Source organism: Carica papaya, chromosome 3 (genome assembly GCF_054855325.1).
Source record: "Carica papaya isolate Zhongbai chromosome 3, ASM5485532v1, whole genome shotgun sequence".
NCBI classification, from domain to species: Eukaryota; Viridiplantae; Streptophyta; class Magnoliopsida; order Brassicales; family Caricaceae; genus Carica; species Carica papaya.
In genome coordinates this window covers 3762350-3768399 of record NC_142311.1, presented here as the reverse complement: position 1 = coordinate 3768399, position 6050 = coordinate 3762350, and positions in this window count along the sequence as shown.

Genomic DNA, 6050 nt, shown 5'->3' with positions numbered 1-6050 from the left:
TCACATTTCTCAAATTTCAAATCCTTCATTCTGGTATCCACATAACTCTTCTATTTGCTATGAGCCGTCTGGATATTTTTCCTGATATTAATTATTTTGGTTGTAGTCTTCTTTACAAGATCTGGACTGAACAATTTTTTATCACCCACTTCTTCCCAACAGATCGGTGATCTGCATGGGCGGCTATATAACGTCTCGTACAGAACCATGCCGATACTTGCTTTGTAGCTATTATTGTAGGCGAACTCTATTAGAGGTAAATGATCATCCCAATGGCCCCCGAAAGTCAAAAACATAAGATCGGAGCATATCCTCCAGTGTGCGAATTGTTCTTTCTGATTGTCAATCAGTCTGAGAGTGGAATGCGGTACTAAGGGATAGTTTCGTTCTCATAACTTGCTGAAAACTATACTAGAACCGAGAAATGAACCTAGGGTCCCTATCAGACACTACTGTCACTAGCACCCTATGTAACCTGACTATCTCTCGGATATACATTCTTGTTATCTTGTATAAAGGGTCGGTTATCTTGATGGTTAAGAAGTGGGAAGACTTGGTGAGTCGGTCAACAATTACCCAAATGGCATCATGTCCTGAGCGTGCCATGGGAAATCTTGTCACGAAATCCATTGTAATATTTTTCCATTTCTACTCCGAAATTGGTAATGCCTGAAGTAACCCGCTTGAGCGTTGATGTTCTCTCTTAACTTGCTGACATACCAAACACTTGGAAATAAAGTCGGTTACATCTTTTTTTATCCCGTTCTACCAAAATCGGGCTTGCATACTTTGATACATCTTAATGCTTCCGGGATGTATGACAAACTTTGAGCTATGGATCTCAGTAATGATGTTCTTTTTCAGCTCACTATCACATGGAATACACACCCTATCTTGAAATCTAAGCAACCCGTCGGTAGAGACTCGAAATTTTGAATTTACTCCACGTTTTACATCTTTCTTGAGGGCTGATAGGGTGAAATCGACGGATTGAGCTTCATTTATTCTTTAGATCAATTCAAGCTGAACAATCAAGTGGGCCAAGTATATAACCCTCTTTAGGTCCTGAAGTTGTACCTTTTGTGCGACCCCTATTGCCCTGCATTCTGAAATCATTAGGTGAGCTAATATACCTGCGATTTTTCTGCTGAGTGCGTCGGCTACCACGTAGCCCTCATTCGGGTGATACAAAATGTTGTAATCGTAGTCCTTGAGCAGTTTCATCCATTTTCTATAATGCATGTTGAGATCTTTTTGAGTGAATATGTGTTTCAAGCTCTTATGGTCGGTATAAATTTAAAAGGTCTCCCCATACAAGTAACGATGCCAAGTCTTCAAGGCGTGGATAATCGCAACAAGTTTTAAGTCATGGGTGGAGTAGTTTTTCTCATGACTCTTCAACTGTTTGGACCCATAGGCTATGATTTTTTCATACTGCATCAGAACCCAACCCAACCCTAAGTAGGAGGCATCACTATAAACTATATATCCACCTGTCTCACTCAGCAAGGCCAAAACAGGTGCAGTAGTCAACCGCTTCTTTAGTTTTGAAAAACTGCTTTCACAGTCTCGTTCTACTCAAACTTGACGTTATTCTTTTTGAGCCGAGTCAAAGGAGCAACTATATTATAAAATCCTTCTACAAATATGTGGTAATAACCTGTCATCCCCAAAAAGATATGAATCTTCTTGACCGAGGTTAATTTTTTTCAGTCAAGCACTGTCTCAATTTTTTCGGAGTTCACTGATACTTTATCCCTTGATATGATGTGTCAAAGGAAGGTAATCTGCTCGAGTCATAACTCACATTTACTCAGCTTTGCATACAATTTCTTTTCTCTGAGAACCTGTAAAACGTGAGTCAGATGGTAAACATGTTCCTCTCTATTTTTTGAATAAACCACAATGACGAATTGATACAGGAATATTCTGAAAACCCTGTTCATCAAATCCATGAAGATGATTGGTGCGTTGGTTAGTCCAAATGGCATGATCAGGAACTCATAGTATTTGTACCTGGTTCGAAAAGCTGTTTTAGGAATGTCTTCTGTCTTGATCTTTACCTGATGGTAACCTGAATGCAAGTATATTTTGGAGAAGACTTGAGCACCCTGCAACTGATCAAAAAGGTCATCGATTCTGGGAGGGGGTACTTGTTCTTGATCGTGACCTTATCCAGTCCTCTGTAATCAATGCATAACCTTAATGTCTCATCCCCCTTCCTTGTAAATGTACTTCGGTACCACAAGGGGACACACTATGTCGGATGAGTCCATTATCCTGCAATTCATTGATCTGTTTCATCGACTCTTCCATCTCAACATGACTCATGTGGTAAGGGACAACCGAAATAAGCTGGGTGCTTGGCTTAAGATCTATGGTAAATTCAACTTCTCTGTCTACTAACAGTCGGGGTAGTTCGTCCGAGAACACATCTGGAAAGTCTCGGACTACCAAAATCTCTTGAATACAAATTTCTTTCTTAAGTTTGCTTAGTTAGAGAAAATAGTCAAGTTAAAGCACTTAATGATATGAAAAATTGCCATGAGGGAATAATATTTAAAGAATTTTATTAATTTGTAAATAACTCTTCATTAGGAGGGTTGAATACAAGTTTTTTATGAAAACAATCTAGGGTAGCGTGATACGCCACTAGCCAGTTCATTCCTAGAATTACATTAAATTCTCCCGTGTCAATCTCTATTAGATTCACACTCAATTTCCTATATGAGATATCTATGACATAGGTTTTGTATATAACCTCCCTCAGTAGTGCCATATACCTAGGAGTAGACACAAATAACACAGATTCAAGTCTTTCCAGTAATACATTCAAGTTTGTTGTAAAAGCATGTGAAACAAATGAATGTGAGGCACCAATATCAATCAAAACATGTGTAAGATGATTATAAATAGTGTACATACCCTATATCACGTCTAGGTTGGCTTCTGCATCTTGCTGAGTAAGGTTATAAGTCTTGCCCTAGATAAGAGGTTTGACTTAGTTTTGATTTCTTGGGCACTCTCTCGCATAATATTGGGTACTCTCACATATACGACAAGTATTGTTGAGGCGATAGTAGGGTCAGTCTTCATGATCATTACTACAGTGCTACAATATTGGTAAGTCCTACCGCGTCCTGTTGTTGGAATTTGAGGAGGACCTGAGTCATTCGCCTAGATCTTTCGTTCTTTTGAACATGTACAGTAGGTGCTGGTATGCGGTGTGAAACCGAGGGCCTGAGATCCTTCACTGCTGGAGGAAAAATGTGAAGGTTCCTTTCTATTAGCTGTGTTTTGGCTAGAACGGCCGGGTAAGTACTGAGTTCGAATACATACAACTGCTGTATAATATCAGGACAGAAACCCCAATCGAACTTTTTTGCCTTTTTGCCTTCATCCATCATTCTTTTAGGGGAATACCGACCCAACTTTAGGAACTTTCGGGCATATTCTGATACAGTCACGTCACCTTGGACCAGGTGTGCAAACTTCATTTTCTTCATATGTCGGAGATGCACTGGGAGGTATTCAACGTTGAAGGCCATCAAGAATTATTCTCAAATAACTGGAATGGGCAGGGTGGCCTGCTTGAGTTGCCACCAGCAGTCTGCCTCTCCCACCAGTATGTTAGTGGCAAGTATGACTCTCTGTTAGGAAATTACCTCAAGAGTCGTGAAAGTCTTTTCTGTCTCAGCTAACTAGTACTCGGTCTCTTCAAAGGAGGAACTTTCTATAAAAGTAGATAGTTTTAGTTTTTTATACCTCTCAATGTAGCGTGAGTCCATCATGGGAGGAATTGGGTCCTATGGAAGAGGGACTGATTGTGCTAGAGATGGACCAGATGGCTCTGTGGTGGTGCTGGATGATACGATGGAGGCAACGGATTGCACTATAGTGGTGCCGGGTAATGCGGTTGGGGCACCAAGCTATACTGTGGTGGTGCCGGGTGATGCAGTTGGGGCTCCGGGTCATACTGTGATGGTGTTGGATCGTACAATGGAGGAGTAGAGTCGTACTGGGGTGGCTCAAGATCCTCTCGTTGTAGGGGTGGTGGCTCAACTTGTGGTAGTGAGGGAGGGTCAGGTAGCTCCCTCCTTTCTTCCTGAGCCTGCTGGGCAGCGATGAGCCTCTCCAGCATTTTAAATAATTAGTCAACATCCTCTCGAAGCGAATCCTCCCGGGCTACTCGGTTTAGTGGGGGTCTTCCTCTGCTCATCTATTTGTACTTGCATATCACAAGGAATGGTAGAGTGATAATTCATTTTTTGGTGTTTCCTAAAATTTTTATGTAAAGAATGGTTACAAGGAACGCGGCTTTGATACCAATTATAACGACCCGTAACTTAAAAGAAAATAGAATCATAAATTGAATGCGGAAACGAAATAATAAAGTTATGGTTTATATTCCTTATACAATAATTTAGAATACTCAATAGGGATATGAGAATGACTCTTCTAAAAGAACAACAAAAAATCAAAGAAATAAATGGAAAGTAAATAACTGGACATCCTATTCGCAACCCTCTTATGGATCAGGATCTAGATCTTGGTTCTCTTGATCTAAAATGGTTAATGAAAGAATGAATTATACTAACCAAGTAAGAACGTCACACTATTCACTGATACAGAAATGAATGTTAGTAAAAATTATGAAAATAACTAATGGAGATCTTAATTTAAATAAATTCGTTTATCATACATAAAATCATTTATTGCATATTTACCGTAGCGAGATTTTCAAAATCGATCTATAGAGGTAATAACACAAACAATATTATAATCTCATATTCAATTAACCAGAATAACAATTTTTTTTTTTTTTTTTTATCTGACTACTGGTATCCATAAGGGTTCATAGGGATATTCCCACTACGCATGAACTCTTATTCAACATTGTCAACTAACGGGCTGTCCTCATACTCCGTCCGGTATAAGCACCAAAAATATTATCTCTCAATACCTCATCCGGTATGAGTGTCAAAATACCAATCCTTGATACCCCGTCCGGTATGATACAACGTTTACGGTAGGATCTTTATGTACCCGGTCCGTCTACTATCTCCCATAATATCCAGTAAAACTACCATTCATTTATTTACTTAATCAAGTAATTCTCTGTTTATATTTAATTTTTAGTTTCACAATTTAACTGTAAATCATGCAAAACAAGCAATACATGCATCAAGAAAACACAGCTGAGTTATCTTACCAATTCCAGTATATTATCATGCATTTAAAACTATAAAATCAAACAAACAGTTAAAATAGGACAAATAGTAATAAATAACCGATTCTGCCTCTATTAGTAACTTGTAATTAATTATCAAAAAATTTTAAATTACGCAAAATATCGTATTATTTATAATTAAACTTCAATTCTATAAAAAGAAATAAAGTGAGAGATTATTACCCAAATCGATGTTCGAAACACTAAACTTTTAACTGCACCTACTGGTGATCTCCGGGTTCCTTGAATTTTTTTTTTTGAAGATTAAAACACGTTTCAAGTATCTAAAAATACTACAAAAAGCTCAAAATTGGTGTTAAAAATCTTTTCTAGTCAATTTTAAAATTCTGATATAGCGGCACCGCCGTGTTCCGGCGACATCGGTTTGCCTCGTACTGGCCGATTTCGGTTTGTTTTATATTCATCCCTGCAAGAAAATATGTTAAGGAGTCTCGGTTGGGAACTGTTCTTTGGTCAACATGCGGGAAACAGAATGGTGAATACAATGGTAGAAAAATGGCATGAAATGGAAATCGGGAAGGGCCTCATCAGATGTGGTTTTTGGTTTTTTTTGCAGTGATGCCGTTGAGTTTTACCCGTGGTTTCCGGCTCATCCACTGGTCTTTTTGCTTCGATTTTGTTATGGGGGTGTTCAAAATTAAATTTCAAGTAAATGCGAACTTTTTACCTTTTTTGGCGGTCGGAGGTGGCTTCAGCGCGACGACGGGCGGCGGTAAGCTCCTTTCTCCAGTGACTGGTTCTTCTTCTCCGGTGGGAGGCTGGTGTGAAGTGAGATATTTATACATGTCTCCCTTTAATT